The 19,326-nt window shown below is 37.5% G+C and overlaps 1 long non-coding RNA gene across 1 annotated transcript; it reads right to left on the bottom strand.

Moving 5' to 3' along the window:
- Positions 1-614: 614 nt before the first annotated feature.
- Positions 615-17,945, bottom strand: LOC115347647. The gene is made up of 4 exons (XR_003925558.2): positions 17,853-17,945; positions 10,343-10,420; positions 3,993-4,065; positions 615-735 (listed from the first exon to the last, which is right to left on the bottom strand). It is a non-coding gene; the product is annotated as an uncharacterized LOC115347647 (long non-coding RNA).
- Positions 17,946-19,326: the final 1,381 nt, after the last annotated feature.

The raw sequence follows: 19,326 nt of genomic DNA, 5'->3' as shown, positions 1-19,326 counted from the left end.
TGCACCGTGGGGACAAATTCTGAAGCCAAGGATCTTTGTGGTCCACCCAGCTGCCCCTTCTCTCAGGGTGGCAAGAGAACCTAGCAGACTATAAAAGCAGTACTGCCCAGGTTTCCCCAGGTATTTCTGCTAACACATATTCTTAATCTGTGTCATTCATAATATTTCAGCTGGGGCACAGATGGGATCTATTGGCATCTACAAAAGTGCACCTATTGAGAAGAGAATTAAAATAGCAAGAGACCTAGAAGCCCTTTGGCATGCTGCTGGTCTATTCTGCAATACTGTAAAAGAAAGAAAACTGAAAAACATTCCTTTGTAAAGGAATTAAAGGAATATGATATAGAGGCATAAAAAAAAAAGCAAGTGCACGTGATATTCCAAAGGAAGTAACATGAAATTATATCCCCAGCTGTGATAATATTAGTATAGTGACCCATGACTACATACCCAGCAAACTGGAAGTTGTGATCCTAATTATTATATAGAAAAAGGTGCTGAACCAGAAAAAAAAAAGGAGGAGAAGGGGAGATAAAGTACTTTAAAGCAAATCCAAACACAGTATCTATCAACCCACCTGCTATTTGTTTCTGTCAGACCTGTCAGTCAGTGATTTTAGATGAGAGATTGGAAGCAATAGCCTATGTGTCTGCTGGTGGAAGCCACAAAATTATTATTCCAGAAAGCGGTATCTTGTGGGCAGGAGAGAATCAAGGGAAATGTTGTTGCTGAGACCTGAAAATGGAAATAAATGGGATGATTTTCAGTTACTCTGCATGCAATCTTCCATGACAAGAATGTTTGAAGCTGTTGAATGCTTAAAATGAGACACATTAAAAGGGGCAAAAATTGGCCCAAAGTTGGCCCAAATCTCACATATCTTTTGGAAACCATAATTTACACACATCTTTCTCACTTCAATCAGTTATTGGAGGCACGTAGGGGATGGGGCTCAGTGCAAGGGAAATTTAACTTCAAATAGCTGTGCACTCCCTGTATACCATCTCCTCTGTCCCCAGTGTAATTTATAGCAACTTCAAGAAATGATCTCATTTTTGCTTCCTGCAGTTCCCTATTAAGCAGAACATTTCCATGCCATAACATATTCAAACAGGCACCACTTACATCAGAGCCTGGAAACAAGACCAGTGTGTAATCCTTTTGCCAGCTTTTTCAGTGTCATTACATAGGAAAATTTCTCAGGGACCTAGTACACCTCACCAGTAAACCAATTAAAGGAGTGTTATTTAAACTTCTATATTCAGTACGCAAGAAGAAGAGTAGACTAGGCATCTTGTCACTTCACCATGTAGAAAGATACAACAGGAATACCTGACTTACATTTCTTTATACAAAGATACTACAGATGTATTTCCACAAGTCAGTTAATGTATCAAGGCACTGTAGATAGTGGGTATTTGGGTACCAACTTTCTTTGTCTAAATAACTGAGAAGAATTTGTGCATAGCAGAAGCCTGGCCTGGTGGACCTCAAAACACTTATACGATACAAATATTAAGTAAAGAATACTGGAAGAATAGGTTTATGCTTACTTCCCCTTGCCCTTCCCCTACTTCCCAGGATTAAGGAAAGTTTCTTTCTTTCTGTCCCCTTGCATATATGGAGAGAAATCCTGGTTCCTTAAAATCTTTGCCAGAATTGTTCAGTTCTGCAGCCTTTTAGTGGCTTTTACACTAGGAGTATCAGTCTACTCTAGTCCCACTGGGAGGTTTCATTAAAGTCTACAGTCAGGGGTACTATGATTTTTAAATTTAAAGTCAGAAGTTTCACTTCCATATATTTGTTTTGCTAAACACTAATCAAATATTGAAACTAAGCATAGCAAACAAACTTGATACTTGTGGATACTATGTCCAACCTTTATGTGGTATATTTTGTTCTGAGCAGGAATGAATTTCTGCTCTGGGACAAGTCCTGACAAAAGCAATATTAACAACTACAACCTAAATTATTATGCAATAGGTGGTTATTTTATATCCTTAAATCTCTCCTGAGGGCAGGATTTCCTCAAAGGAAAGAAGAGAGAGTGCAGATCAGTTACTGCCAAGGTGGCAAGGAAATTGCACATGACTCCAAGGCATGAATGAGGGCAGAGGCAGGAGGGAGGGCCAGGGAGGACACCCAAGCCATCAGCCAAGTAAGGAGAACCATGTAAAGGAGACCCTGCAGAAACAAAGGGGGGGGTCAGTAACTCACATCATTGAAGAAAAAAGTTTATGAAAGAGTCCAATGGAGCAGCAGTGGACGGCTCAGCCATATGCGGAAAGGGAGGTCCTATATCACATACAAAAGAAATGGCCTAGGGTGCCTTGAAAGACTCCGACTTCAGGAGAGCTTGAAGGGTCTTTCTTAATGTTTATGTCCAAGAGATAGGATCTAACCTCCATGGACCACTTGTCATCTCACTGAGAACTACTGACTTCACATGTAGACTCACTGATTTCAGTAAGTTCATAATAACATCCTTTATACTTAAAATCCATCAGTTACACAAACGTACAGTTTAGGGGATCAGACAGGACCTCTGTGATGGTCTGCTCTGAGCTCCTGTATTATACAGTCAGAGGGCTAACCTGAATTCCTGCATGAAGCAAAACATAACATTTAGGGGAAAAAAGAAACCTTCAGTCTAAACTGCTACATTTCCATCAAAAGAGAACATCCTTACTGCCATATGTATGGCACTACCGTTGCTGTAAAAAATGTTTCACTGTGAGCAAAACGTATACAATGCAGCCTTGAAAAAAAAAGGTGTCATTGTCCCATACTCCTTTGTTGATTAATTCCTGGGTCAAGTGTATTTATTTTTAATATATGCATACAAGATGGAAGTCATTTGAATGCATTTGAAATTAGTCATATTCTTAAGAAGGGCTAGAGGGATCTTGTGGAGGTAATTAACATTATAAGAAGCAAGTGACAATGCTTGAGGGCGTAATAGGAAACAGTGTAAAAGAACAGCCACAATGCACAGCCAAAACAAAGCTACTCTATGGAATATGGTTTCTTCGAAATTGTGCAAGCAAACTATTTTTATGTGCAGTCCACACTAGGGAATGAATGAACAGAAAAGAAAACACAACTCCACTACCCTTAAAACATATATTTTCAATAAGCCTGTGTCTACCACCTGCTAACAAATATTTTTACTATTTTACAAATATTTTTACTATTTTACAATTATTTCTAACCAACTGCTTTAGGAATTAAAATGCATTTTTCATCACACTGAAGATGGTCTCTAGGCCACTTGCCTGCCTGCAGCAAATTGAAGCCTGGAGCCTCTAAAGTTGTTTAAGTGGCAACTGCATAAAATAAATCAAATGAATCAACATTATTATCAGTTAAAGTATGTGTAAGTAAAAACAAAGACACTTTTTTTCCTGGATAAGTCATTTTGATCTCCTTTTGGTACTACTTGACTTTTAGTCAAGCTCTGTATCAGTTCAAGTTAAGGGAAAACTGTAGAAAAATGACCAGTGATAATTTTATTAATAAATGTATAATCCTTTCCCCAGGTTATAGTTCTTTATGTAGCCTTGCAATTAACTTATTTTCCTGAGGTTGTCCTCAAAGATGAAATGCCATTGACAGAAATTTTTTGGGGTCCCATCGTCCAGGCAAACAAGAACAGAATCAGAAATGCTGGAGAACTTATACTGTTCATACAACAGACCATGCATTAAAATGTCTGAAATGAAATGCAAAATATTACTTTCAGCAGAAATAGTTATGTACTATTTCAGGATTCTTAGAGAAACTTTGACTTTTTGTTGCCACCACTAAGAAGTCCTTCTTTGAAAGCTGAAGATAAAAGAAGGATGGACAGATTCTGATAAGTTTGGTGGAAAAACAAGCAAGAAAACAGAAGGCAAATGTTTCAATCTTGTTCGTAAAAGACTCACAAGAAGCAATAACCAATGCAGACTCATTCACATATGTTCCCTCGTGGCCCAAGATATGCATCTCACCTTCAGAGAAAGCATCTTTCTCCTGCTTCCCAGTCTGCTATCACAGACTTTAAACAGCCAGTCTGGTGCAGTGCTGTAACAGAGAGAGAGAGAGCACAGCTAGAGATTTCCAGAGACACTGACAGGGGAACTGCAGAAGTTGGAACAGCATCACTGCAGAATGATGTGCAAAAAAAGCATGTTCTGTCAATACGGAACAGGACAATGACTCAGAAAATCCAGATTCCCTTTCCAGCTGTGTAACAGATTTCCAGTGAAACCATGAACAATTATCAGACGTACCCCTACACCTTCAGGTTTTCTTCAGTAAGATGGGTATAATACTCACCTACACCTTGCTCTGGAGATGAAAACGTCTATTAGCATGTTTGCTATGCAGATGGCAGTCAGGCCAGATCTTAGCTTGGAATGTCTTTGTGCTACAATAATATAACAATCAAGTGCAAAAGATGTGTGAAGTTTCAAAATTAAATAGGCTCTCACAGAGGATAACTGAAATAACACAGCAGCTATAAGGCAGAAAAGTCTCCTTTATTAATTCGATTTTCTGCATAACAGCTTAAGTTGTCTGATAGCATACCATCATTTTTAAAGTAGCATTGCAATGCCACACAGATTGCAAATATATAGCAATATTCATGTTCTACGAACTCCTGCTGTCCACATGAAGACAGTAATCCAGTTGCTTTTGCAAATTCAGTAATCAGACCAAATGCATATGTACGAAGCAAGGTCTGTTGAATCGGTGCTCTGCCCAAATTAATTTTCCAATACACTGATTAGCTAGCTGAGTGCATAGTCAATAGTATGGTGATGAGTGTACTGTAAAAATGATGAAGAACAGACTTCACTATTTTACTGCCTTTGTCATGGATATTGGGAAAAAAGAGATTTTACATGAAGCTATTTGGTAAAACTAGACCCCCTGAATATTATATGCATATAAAATGAGTTCATTTTCCTACTCTCATGTAGGTTTGTAGTGGCTATTTGAGAGGACAACCACTTAAAGAATTGCTTATTTCCAAAAGTAAAACAAAACCGCAGACTGTGAAGAGTACTTGTGTAGATCTCACAGCCAAGCAGTAAAACTGATGCTACCAGGGCCAATAGGCCTTTTGTTTTAGCAAAATACGTGCTGTTTCAGTCAAAAGTGTTTTTAGGTCACTCTGTGACTCAGGATTCTTCCTAACTGAGAAGTAAATCAACCAGGGAGTAAATAGGTTTCTACCACTCTGGGAACTGTTTCCCTACACATGGAGCTGATTTTAGTCTGTGGGCTAGTCTCCTGAAGGAAGAAATTCTCTTCACCTCCGTACTTGGCTCCTTATAAAATAGAGCAGACATCCCTGGCAATATACAAGTAGGAAAACCTTTTATGTCCACACCTCACCCTGGAGTTCTTGATTGCCCATTTCTTATCACTATGATGACATGAAAGTCTAAAGGATGACAGATACTATGAATACTTACAGGTATATAATTTTAGATGACTCTTCTTTAAAAAAAAAAAAAAATCTGTTTTTAAGTAGTTGAAATAAAAGTAAGTGTAATATTGCTGGTTGAGATTAGACACCCAGCAAATCAAGCCCTGCTACCAGCAAACTTTCAACGAATGGAAAGGTTGGTTGGTTGGTTTTTTTTTTTTTTTTACCCTGGTTTCTCATAAATAACCTAAAACAAGGAACAGCAGCTCCTGATACATTAGACTTTGTTTACTTACCACATGCCATTTTATGTGGACACATTGGTGCCACATCAAGTCTACAGGCTTGTGAAAGAAAGGTAGCCAGGTGTTTTTTGCTTGCAGCTATCTCCCATAGGTAAAGAATGAGGAGAGGTTGGCTGACAGGGGACCTTGGTAACAACCTTTCAAGTCTAAGTCAAAGGGACTGAACTAATCCCTCCTGATTTCCCTTTGCTGTGTGAAATTATGCAGTGGCAAGCAGATTCCAAATTTTATAATGCCCAGGATGTTAGTTAGCATTATACTCCTGCTACATTATACGCTGGGGTTGAAAAAAAGTGCCTTAATATATATTAAAAAAAAAAACCTAATCTATTTTCCAGGAACTGTATAGTAAATTGTACCTGCTTCACAAAATCTTTACTGTTCCCTCCTCTTCTGTTGCAAGATTATTTCCTAAATGTAATAGCTGAGATTTTAATGCAATTATTTTTTCTTTATGATAACCTAAGATTCACTAATGTGAAAATGATAGAGATCTTTCTTTTTATTGGGCAGTTAGTGGAAATTTTTACCACTTGCTCATCATTTCCAGTCCTAGCTTTTTTAACTGAATCATAGCACTATGGAGAAGTGGGTCTAACTTTACCTATAAAGTTCCAGAATCCTTTAATTAAAACTCACTATTCTGGTGTCTTCTAGATACACAGGGCATGTTTCAACCCTGGAAAACACAAAGGAGCAGGAAGGATCTCCCCACTGGTTGATTAATAAATGACTGGGACAAGCTGCCTTCACAAATGCAGAGCAGTTTTTCTGTCTTTCTGCTTTAGAAGAAAGGATAGAAGGAGAAAAGCAAAGATTTCACCATTCCTTTGAATTTCAACATTCTCCAGTGTCACAGGCTTTCTTGCTTTCTTGGTCCTTTTACTTCTGAGCTTTAACAACTGCAGCAAAGATGGGGAAGGAGCAGGTTCCATGGGCTGATCGCTTATTAGGGTGGTATTCACCACCCCATGAACTTCCCTGGGTACTCAGGAGGCCTGGAGGCCTTCTGGGAGCTTTCTGAGACCTCAGAGATTTTCCCATTCTCTTTTTGCATGAAACTCGGACCGTTTGATTTTCACTACAGAACACCAGTGACCACATCATAGATGTGAACATGACAGCCAGGACATTCACCCAAAACACAGAGAACAAGGGTCATCACTGATCTAACATAGGCAAGGTGAGGATTCAAACTTGCTTTTCTCGCATTTTATATAAGCATCCTGCCCACTGGAATACCCAACAGAGCAATAGTTAGTGCCCTTTTTTTCTTTAATAGAAAATCTGCAATAAACCTCAGAACTGCATCTAAGAAAAGTTTATTCAAAAATTGTATGATCTTGCAAAATAGCAAGAAATTTTCAACCAGAAGCTATTTCATCAATCACAACATAATTTCCACCCGTGTGCCAGCAAAAGCTTACATCTGCTTGCTCAGAGAAGCCACTGCCTGCATGCAAAAATGTATAATGCTTCTGCATCAGTTCCTTCTCTCTTTGTGGTACTTACCTAAGGATGTAGGGCTAGGGGGGGAAGAACAAGAAAACTATAAATTTTATATGAGTTGATATATTCAAGCAAAATATAGGAAAACCAGTGTTCATTAACATATCCAAAGATTGTTTAAATGAACTCTTATTAAAGATGCATCAAATTCTGGACAACATCTACCTAGCCCATTTGGTCATACTTTTTTATTCCTGGAATATCATACACATGGCAAGACTCTTCCATTCGTGTCAACATCAGCTTTATCTTTAACCAGCTCTCCAGTCCTGAATGGAAACCACTACCGGCTTAAACATCTGGTTAGAATTGGGTTCTCTTTAAGTCACAAAACTGCAGGTAGATATTAAAAAATAAATTTGGAAAGCTGTGATTTTTATAATTACATCAGAATGTTGCAATTACGCCAGGTCTGATTTAATTGATTTAAAATTCTATTACACGTGCAACGGTAATTATCTGATGTAATTCAACACTCAGAATATACTACACTTGGAATATTTTTCCAGTTCTCCCAACTCATATTAGAACCTCAGGTAATATATTCGTGCTCCTGTGTTTGTCATAGTGGTAGTTAGCACTTGTAAACATTTCTGAAAAGAAAAATTGAAATTCTTAAATAAATACATAGCAGCAGGGATTATAGCTATCTTCCATCTTAAATTCAATGAAAATTAATTTCAAAATATAGCCCCTGTATGACTGTGGACTTTATTTACTCCAATACAAATTTCAAAGACAAAAATTAAAGAATCTCTAAAGTCTTTTTTTGGCAGTTGCCAGTAGAGGAGATGCTGTGATTACAATCTCTATTTTAATAGGAACAGATTTGTCTAAACAGTACTATTTGATGACATCAGAAAGCAATTAAGCAAAATTCACTGACAAAAACATGCTTATCTATTATTTATACTTGCAGGTAAAAAACCAAACTCATATCTGAACCCATATCAAGAGATTTCAAATCACAGATGTCTGTCTGTCAAGTTTTAACTATTTTAAATCTTATGTCTATCTATCATTCTCCTTCTTCAACTACTGAATAACTCATTGTTTCACTGAGGATTTTAGAGTGTAGCATTTGAATTTTCATCACTCACACTTTGCTGACTGGAAGTTTTTATTCACCCAAACAAAATGAATAACCTCTGTGGACTTAGAAAAACATATTTAAATTAAATAAAACTTACAATCAAAATACTCTTGCTCATTTAAACCCTTGACTTAAACTAAATAAAATCATTGGCCAACTGTTGAGCACTCTGAGACTTTGTTAGTGTAAAACATGTTTTACAGTGGAAAAAAGTCTTGTTAGATTGCTCAAAATCTGAATACAACTGTTCCAAACCTTGGAGAATAATCAATAGGTGTAAGGGCAGCAGCATCTGGCACAAGACCACAGTATTTATGGCATATACTATGTACCATATTCTAGCATTCTCAGAACTCTAAAAAAATCTTTATTTCATAGATGTAGGGTGAAATAAGGCACAGAAAGATCTGAGACACTGAATCAACATCAAGTCTGGGAATATCCATCCCATAGAAATGTGTCATGACCAAAGGCCCACCACTACCAGCATATTCCAACCCATGAAATGGAATAAGCCATGAAGTGAACATAATTATCTTTACATAGGCACTACCAGGGTTTTTAAAACTGGAAGAAGAAAATACTTTATATTTCTCAGCTAAAAAGTGTCCTATAGATTAAAGGTAAACAGACGTCTATCAAGTCTATCAAGTTTTAACTATTCTAAATCTAATTTCTTCCTATCTTTCTCCCTCTTCAACTAAAGAATAACTCAACTGTTTCAGTGAAGATTTTACAGAATGTAGCACTTGGGTAAATATGAGTGTCTAAAAATCCAAGTACAACATTTAGCTCTCTACCCCATGACTGTCATTGGAGAGTAAAAATGAGTCAGCATGCATAGTTTATCCTTCTGTTGCTGTGATATCCTATATATAAACCATAAGTTTCTGCTGTTTGCTAGGGAGGCACCATTACATCCAGTGCAGGTATCATCCTACCACCCAAGGCAGAATTTTGGAAAGTCATCTTCTTTATGGCACCCTGCACAATCCAGCCCTTAGTTTTTTCCCTATGTACGGATGGGCTTGATGTTTGCAAACAGTAGACAATGCTTAAAGAATATTTAACTTTTAAACATACTGAGCCTATGAATGAGGACATTTAGCAGCATCTCTTATTACTTAATCAAGAAGGGACTCCTCTTAAAGAAGAGACTTCTCTGCTCTTCAGAAAATTGTAATATCTGTCTCAGTTTTCTCCTCTAAAATGAAGATGATGATTCTTGCCTGCATCTACTGAGAGTATAATGGGATACTTCTGAAGTCCTTAATAAAAAATAGCACCACTAGCTTCTGTAGAACTACTTGAATACATAAAACCTTGAAAACTGGTAGCAAGAGGATACATTTTGTTCACCATGACTTTCATAAGACTAAGTCAGCTGAGCTGCGTGTCCTTGCACGCACACACACTGTACCAGAAAGAATTTCTAATGTCCACAAAGTATCTGAAATTTTACACTGCTTTCCACATTAACCAAATTAAACTCCAAGCTAAGCAAAATTTCTCTGCTAGAACTAATGAAACTGCCTTCTTTCATTTTGGTAAGAAATTTACTCTATAACACAGAATAGTACTATGCATGTAGTGTTCTGATAAAACTTGCCAGAACTGGTTATAATTAATTTCATTTTAATTTAACTAAATTAAGATAATCCACAGAAGCCCTAAATCTGATATGATAATGGTATAAATCAGAAGTTATTCTACTCAAGTCGGGGAGCTGGTGCAAAACCAGAATAAGTTAGATCAGAATCAGGACCACCAGATGTTTATTATCATTGAGAGGTTTACGACTCACAGTCCAAACTAGTCTAAACTAATACTAATTCTAAGTATTGGGCAGTGCTATAACTTTTTTCATATTTATAGATCTATTCAGACCTGGATATAATTTTCAGATGAGTACCCAAGTGAGGAACCATATTTTAGTGAAATAAAGCAAATAAAGCAAACTGTAATATAAAGTGTTAGCCACCTGCTCGTTGAGAAATTATAAATCACAATACTTACAAGAAAAATTAATTCCTTTACAGATGGTACCTTCTTCCAATAAACGAGTGGGAAAGTTGAGATCTTGAGAGTCTATGCCTAAAAGCAAAATGAGATAAATCTCCTTCATCTGTTCCTGTACTGTGACAGGAAATACACAGGTATGTATTTGGGAAGGCAGCCTTGCACTGTTACAAATGTATGACTTTCCCCAGCTGAGCAGAAACTTTTAATGCTATCTTGTAAGAACATATTTTATTACAGAAGATGCTCTTTGCAGCTTTCTAAGTTGACATTTCAGAGCATTTAATAAATCAAGTTGTAAATGCAATGTCACTCCAGCCAGAAGTCATTCTGATGATTATTTCCACACTAAAATTTTTTGGTGAATATGTGTTTTCATTAGTTAGGGAAAGCAGCCAGCAATTGTTAGGGAAATGAAATAAGGATGCCTGAATAAGACATTTCCCAATGAAATCAATGTAGGAAACTGTTCTGGTGGCTGAAGATCCTCATGTTGAAGTAGAACATAAACCTCTTCAGACTGCAGGAGTTCTGGAAAGCTGGCACTATCCAATAACTTGTGCAAATGTGAACATTTAACCTGCTGTTCCTAAAACTGACTTTGAGATTCATGCAGAGCAGAGTTGTCAAGTGACCACTGGTGACATTAAACACTTCTTTTCAAAAGAACATTGCTGCTATGGGCAGATAAAAGAAACAGCAAGCCTGCAATAGCATCATCCAGCATCTCTCAGCAATAGTAAATTTCAGTTACAGTGTCACTGCAGCTCCTAATTACTGGTAGTGTGCTTTACACATGGCTTCAGTAACTAAGTTGTCTTTCTCTTGTGTATTTGCTTCAGTGAACCACAAAAACAAATAGGCTAGAAATTATAGAACAGTAAAATCCAACAATCTTGCTTTCTTTTAAATCAATGAGAACAGATAGCCTAGTGGTACTTGGTAATACAAAGCCTCAATTCCAGCTTCTTAATTTTAGTTTTTCACAGTAAAAGATGAAAACAAAAACCTTAATGAAAATTAAATTTTCATGTTTAACAAAACAACTGATGACCATTTTGTTATGCTTGCTTGGATTTTCCTGTGCCTGATCAGGTCCTAGGTCAAAACAGCTCCTGTTGTCCTCTGGTGTGGATCCTCTGTTGTTTAATAAGGGCTCAGTTGCAGCCTTCCCCCAGCTCAGACAGCATCTCTTCCTTCTACACAAGACCACATTTTCACAGAACTTGTAGGGACTTAGTACCCTTGAAACACCTCCACTACTGTCAGATTAGATTGAAGCTGAGAAATGGGATCATAATTTTTTAGGTCAGGAAGACAGACAAATAAATAGTATGACCAATACTTCCATATGAGAGCTTTGTACTGAACATTTCTTAGCCTGTTTGTTCACATTACAAACACACCAAATTTTTCCCAAGTACTTCTTCTCAATATCCAGATAAACTCAGTTCCTTTTTTAGCAGATTTCATAGCTCACATGCCTTTATGAGCGTTCCCACGTGGCATCATCCTCAGGTTTCTCATTTAAATGGGAATACGTACACCTACAATACATGTTGCCAGCACCTGTAGTAAGATGAATACTCTCCACTAACTGAGAGGATCTGAAACTATTACAGAAATAATTTTCTGAGAATTCTGAGTAAAATTTCATAATCTGTAAATCAAATGGCTATTTTTTTATCTTCCATTTTTTATCAATTAATTTGATCTTGAGGCTTGACTTGTTCAGTCAAGTAACAATTCAAATCAAGCCAACACTGAAGAAGCATTTCAGTATCAGGAATGTGCTTTTCATTTGTATCTCCCACTTTCCCTATGTATCATACCTCAGTTTGTACAACAGAGTCATCTCAGAGAGCACTTGGATCCTTTCCAGTTGAACTAAATGAGGAGACAGAAGTCTAGGGGCACACCTAGTGCACTCTCACCCATGGAACAGGCATGAGTTAATTCAATCTAAGACTGCTGAAATGTGTATAGCATAAATGTCAGATCCTCAAGATCAATTCTTCTGCTCTATAAACCTAGTCCTGTTGCATTGCTCTACTTGTTGCTGTAGACCATCCCAATCACATAGAGTAATACTCTGGACAGAACTATGGGCAAACAACTTCAGACAGTTGACCTTAATTTGTGTATAGAAAACTTTCTGTCTAGGCAGGAAACAAATCTTTTCAGTGATCCATTGTCATAGGCACCTCTGCCAGGAACAGAGCTTATCAGAAACACATTGAGCATTCTCTTCAACCTCTCACAGAAGGCTGCAAGGGATCTTTCCTTGAATACGATGGATTTTGGATCAAGACTTTACAAGCTAAGAGCACACAAGCATCCTCTTGTGCATACAAAGTTCTCTGCAGGCCTGACAATTTAGCCATACAATCACGCTGATGATGCCTCTGACAGATTTGATGCTTCTACCATAAGCCGTTTTTGATTAGTGGGACTAGTCATTACAGCCCACAGACAAAGGGATCTATTACAATTAGGCAGGGGTAAATTATTAGCATTTCATACTCTGAAAGCAATCTTCATACAGTGCTGTTTTAGCTCTCGGTACAATCTTTTCCACAGGCATGAGATATTGGAATTTTAATGCCTAATAAATTCTGTGAAATATAGCAGTGCTCTGCAATATGCAAGCTTTAGACAGCTGATATATTTAGACTGGCTGGCCACTTCCACGCGTTTCCCACCCGTCCAGCTGATCGCACAGAAAGGGGAGTGGAATACCTGCTGAGAATACCTTCGCAGTTTGATCAGTCTGCCTTACATGGTGCATGACAACAGAACACAGTGGCCCTCTCAGGCAGCCAGTACAGTATGAACCCACTATCAAAGCAAGGATTATTATGTGAGCTCCTCAAGCACAAAGCCATGCCCACTGCAGAATGCTGCTGTGTTCTTTGCATACTGCCAGAATTCTGCACCACTGTGGATGTCAGCAGAGCTACCTGAGGTGTAAATAAATTTAGGGTCTGGCCTTACGCACCTTATTTCCTTTCAAATAATTGATCTTACATCTGTGTACTTACTTCTACTTAGAGAGACAGGATGAATTTTTAAATCTACATTTAATCCATGCAAAATCATCCCCTAAGATCCATGAGTCTTGGAGAATCTTTTACAACTCTCTACAACTTTGGCTTTAATGTTAAAACAAGATTGATGCTGCATGCCTTCTTGCAAAACAGCAGCATCAGCCAAATATGCAAAAATGCTCACTTATGGAAAATGCAATAATTTTTAATGCAATTTCTAGCCATCACCATTTTCTTCTGCTGTCCCCAGTAATATGGAATATGAAACCTTTTCTTGATGTTACTGCAGATCTTTCCTCACATAAACTCTTATCATCTGTCACTGGTGAAAAATGCACAAGCAGGAAAAGATAATGCAAATACTAAAACGCTGTCAGTTAAAATGTTTGAGAGTGCATGCTTCGGGATGATGAAAAAGCCTCTTTTGTATTGAAACTTAAGTGGTAATGTTCTAACTGGAACAAGAACAATATTTTTAATCCGTGCCTGAAAGATCAAATTAAATCTGCTGCAGTCAACCTTGGTAGGGCTGTATCTATCAGAGATTACTTTTTTTTTTAACGAGAAAGCTACAAGTCCAAAGTTACTGCATACTCATTTGTCTGGTTTTCTGTAGACGTTCGGGGAGCTAGGACAATCATTTCTATCTCAAAAGAACGTCCCAAAATACTAGAAGATCAAGAGAAAAAAAGATCTCTTGAGATACATTCCATGATTTTCTCAAATAGAGTCAGATGTCAACAACAGAATTTCAAATACAAGCTAGTCACAAGTTCACAGTACTTTTACGATAATGTATCAGTGCATTATCTAACATCTTTCAGTTAGTTACAGTCCTACCAGCAACATCACTGCAGTATTTCTGGCACCATGGTTGTTTCCAGTACAAATTCCCTATTTTACAGGCATTAAAATGCAAGTATTTGGAATCCCATAAGCTTGAAACTTATTCTACAAGCTGTCAACTCAAATGCAATATATATTCTTCCTCCCCAAAAAATTTAATTTAAATTGGTTCCACCATTTTTCTCTATAGAATCTAGAGAAGGGCATGAAATGAACATTTGACAGCTACTAAGAAAATACGTGTTCTCAGAGAAGCCAAAGAAATCACAGCACTTAATTCACTGGCTGCTAGTTGTTTACTGTAATCTGCTTTTAAATACACTAGCAAAAACATGAAATATGTATTATTTTTGCTTTATGCAACAATTACTGAACACTTATATTAAACATCATTCAAATTTCCTGAGATAGTAAAAAGAGGTATTTGAATTCTAACATTTTTATGCATCTTCGGTATATGTGAAGTGTCTGCTGAATACAAGGGCAAATATACCAATAATTGCAATGAGTTAAGAGAAGTGTGAAAAAATGGAGAACTACAGTACACAGTATGAACTGAGATGTTCACAGTGGCCTGGTGTGCAAAACCCTCTGAATTTAACACCCAACTCCCTTAAAATTCTCAGCTAACAATGCTGGGGAAGGTCATGTGAAAAGACAAGGGCCAAAAAGAAAGGGACAGAAAGACAAAAAAGAATGAACCATATAAGAATAATCAGAAAGCACAACCTGCTTCAAAAAGAGTGAGCTAGCCCCAAAGAGGATACAGAGAACCCAGTAGAGGCCAAGGCCATCAATCTCTCAGTGACTGTGGAAGTTTCTCTCCATTCTTGTTATTCCTGAAATTGTTAGATCAATATTTTCCTCATTGGTTCCAAGCAACAAAGATTATTCATGTTGTGGAGAGATAATTTTTTTTTTTTTCCTGCTGCTATTTAAAGAAACTGGGGAATATGTACAAAATGCCTGATCCATTGATCCACTTAAGTCAATAGGAAGACTTCTATTTAGGTCTCCGAAGTGGCTTGCTACTTCAGAGGTGCAAGATGAATTTTGTCATGTCTAGACAGATAATCGGCTTTTTAGATTACAACTATCATGTGTTTTCGTGTCAACCTTACTAGCTGCAACAGGGAAAACCTGAACTGTTGCATAATAGATATATACCATTTCTTTACCTCTTTTTATTCTTCCTGTTCCTCAAATACAGAAATCCAAATGTCCTTAGCATGCCCAGTACTTGATGAAAGGGATTTTAAAGCAACAAAAAAAAGTTTATTAGAGGTACCTTACCTCTTGATATAGCCAAGTTATACTCATTCCTTTGAAAAGAAATGCTATGACTAAGACATCGTTTGCAACACCACAATCGAAACCCATCACTTAGATCTTCACCCTCTGTGACACATGCAGAGTGTCAAACAATGGAACACACTGAATTTGCAAGCAGCATTAGTCATCCTTACCTCTGATTCTGCTTTTTCTAGCAAAACCTTTTTAACACAGAAGTTGTCCCTTGGTTCTCTCAGAAGATAATTAAATAATTAAAATTCTCTTTCCAAATTCCAGTCTCATTACATCCATATGTGATATTTGTCTCTGGACCATTTCTAAATCCAACATCATTAACACTGCAAACTGATTACTAGAATGTCTAAAAGCATGTGAAAAGTTATTTTTGAAGCTTGAAGAATAGGGCTACATTTCAGAAAAAACTGCAAGCATTTCACTGAAATACTATTTGTCATCATCAAAACATGAAACTTCAGAGAGTGCACTATGTATAAAGAGCAGAGCAAGAACACTGCACTGAAAAATTAATGAAAGTGAAACTTTGTTTTATTTCTAATTAGGAACCATGGTTGACTAGGACAGGAAGGTTTCACCGAGGATTCACTACAGGGAATTCTGCTACATTGCTTTTCTTGGAAATATTTCTAAGATCAAGGATGTAATACCCTGGAAATTAATAGAACAGGAAAAGAGGAAAGAAAGGGGAGGTTTCAGTGGCTCTTCACACAAAAGGCTGAGATTAAAAAAAAAAAAACCAAAAAAAACAGGCCTGCTTGGGTTATTAAATCATTGCTTGGTGGAAATGCAGTATTATAAATGCTATAAAGCACAGGGAATACAGTCATTCAGTTCAGATTTAACTAATTTTCTTTGCATTTTGTGAGAAACAATGCTTGATATAGACTGTTAATATGTTTTATTGAAGGTTTTGCCCTGGGACTTCAGCTAAGGTAAATTCACTAAAAGGAGGGAAAGGGGATTCTAATTCCCTCTGGCCAAGGCCTTTAGATAAAACAGTTTTCTAAAAGTAAGCTATCCCATCCAGGAGTGGAGCTGGCTGGAGTAATCTAACTTTTGAGGCATGCAGTGTACATGACCACATCTGAGCCAGTTGTTCCAAGTCTTCCTTTCTATGACATGAAAAGGCTCAATTCATCAGGCCTAACTTAGACATTCTAGGACAAGGATGAGATGTGTGCTGTGCCAAGGCCTAGAGTAGCTAGCTAAAATCTAAAAGTATTCATCAATGTATGCAGATTAGCACCATCCCTGCTGTCCACAAAAAAAAAATAATCAGATCACTATGCATGCTGCAGAGAGACTTCCTGTAATATTTTTTACACACAGCCCTGTACAGTATATCCATAGCCGTTTCTTATCTCATTGTACCCTGAGGCTCTGAAAAAAAAGCCAGCGAAAGTTGCTGAAAAAATCCCATTGGTTTCTGAAATAACAGCATGCAGCTTGCAGCTCTTAATCATCAGCTCTGGAGCATGATATAGGAGAAGAACATGCACGCAGAGATGTGACAGCTATCAGCTAGCATCTTCAGTAGAGAAAGAAACCTGTTTGCATTTATCTAGTTCTTCCAAAGATATCAGTGCATGAGTTTACAAAGGACAAATAAACTACAGAGCTACATTAAGACATAGGTACGTAGCAAATCAATAGCAGAGTCAGAAATCTAACTCAGGAGAAATATCTCATTTCCTTTCCCATGACCACTGATTTATAACAGCACAGGTAGTTGCAGAATAGTTTCTGAATCTACATGAAAATAGCTGTTGTCAGGGATGACTGTCAAGCTCATAGAATTTAGAAACATGAATCAAAAAATTGTGCTTGTCTTCCTACTTCTGCCTGTAACTATGGGTTACATTATATTCCACCCTCCATATTTTGGTTTCTCTGTCTGCAAGATGGTGACTTTCTTCCCCCACCACCTATAATACTGCTTAATTTACAACTGTAAAGTGCTTTGAGACCCTTGCATGAAAGTATAGGGAAACATACAATACTCTTGTTCCTAAGCTTGTCATTACTATGAAACAAAATAGCTATTTCGAAGCCATACTGGGAACATATTATTTTAATTTTGACTGTTTTGACATTGTGTTGTGTTTCCATTTTAGAGTCTTGATGGGATTTACCATATTCTCTATTTGTAAGGCTATGCTTTCAGGTTAGTAGCAACATGAGATAACAGATTTCTTACAATTATTGTGGAGAAGAGAAAGGATTAAATCTGGCTGCTTGTTTTATATCTCAGCAAGGATGGAGAAAGCAAAGAAAAAGAAATTGCAAGGCTCTTACGTTCTTACCGTGGAGACATGCTTCTTATGGAAAAGCAGAGTTTCTGAGTGCTCAACTCTATTAAATTGAAGTCATATCATTGCAGCCTCCATTTTAATTCCTAAGAAGGGCAAAATAAGAGAGAGGTTAGCAAAATGAGAATTTAAACTTAGTCAAATATTTCCTTTGGTTTCGAGGCCAGGAAGTTCCTGAAGTTTATTTCTCTTTCTTTCACAGAAGAGAATTTAGAGCTCAGACACACTGACTGGAATGGAAGAGTAATCAGTCAGAAAGAACAAATAAATTTTGTGTCTGCCTCTGTTAGTGGGGAAAATAATTGAAAGCATGACTGCTTATGCGGTTCCTCTACAACTTCAAAAGTGTACAAAATCACAGAAAAGGGAATGCCATCTGTTTGTTGTTAGGGTCATGTCTTTTATTTTCCTACTTATACTCCCACTGAAAGCAATGAGAAGTTTTCAATCCTCCGTAATGAAAATGACATAACTTTATTTTCTCTCCTATATTCAGGTTACAGTAGGCTTTATTATGCATCTTCCTCTCCTCCTGAGTAAGTTTAAGTCTTTGTTAACTAACACCTTTGAACATTATCTATAAAACAGAACAAAAGTGGGAAAAAAATGGTCACCACCTTGTAAGAGAAGGAATGTGACCACAAGGAGAAATCGTGGACCTCCCTCAGGTCTGAATGTTTGCATCGAGAAGATTATTAAAAGCAAAGCCACTGCAATAACACAGAATGCGCCCTTGGCATAATGAAAGCAAGATGTAAAAATGTGTTGGTGAGAAGGGCAGCTTTGAAGCAGCTGCAGCCCAAGCTCTATAATAATATCTGAAGGAGGATATGCTGGTAATGGAAGTGTGCCTTGTCTAACTTCAACTATTCATCTCAAGGGGCGATTTACAAGGTGATAAAAGGTTCCAAGCTGCAAAAGGTACTTTAGGCAGTTAAAAAGCAGCTTTTTATGATCATTTCTTCTGTACAGTACACGTTGTTTCATTAATCAAATGCTTATTCTATTAAAACACCAACTCTTTTAGCTGGTGGGACAACAAGTTTTACTACCATGAAATGGCATTAAAAGCCACAGACTTCCCAGCTAAGCCTTTGTAATGATTCTAACACAGCCCAAGTGTGGCTGTCTCCAGCGGGATACCTGAATGGCACGTCTGCCCTGCTTCGCTCCTTGGCAAGTTTCTTGGTGTGCTTCAGTTCTCAAGGCCATGTCGCCCTTTCCAAGCAAGAAAGCACACAGGGCACACGTGCACTCCCTAAACCAGAGCAAAACAGGCGGCTCACATCAAATCTAGCTCTGTCAGCATTAAATTGCTCACTAAATGAGCACTAAAAGCCAAGCACGGCTGCGGCAAAGGGAAAGCTTCCACTCACAAAGACCATTGCAATGCTTTAAAAATATCAGCTTTTTCATCTCCTAGAGGCCCAAAAGCCATCACTCACAAGGAGAGTTATAGATCTGGGGA

Source organism: Aquila chrysaetos, chromosome 1 (assembly GCF_900496995.4).
Source record: "Aquila chrysaetos chrysaetos chromosome 1, bAquChr1.4, whole genome shotgun sequence".
Taxonomy (NCBI): domain Eukaryota; kingdom Metazoa; phylum Chordata; class Aves; order Accipitriformes; family Accipitridae; genus Aquila; species Aquila chrysaetos.
This window is presented reverse-complemented; position numbering and strand designations above follow the sequence as displayed.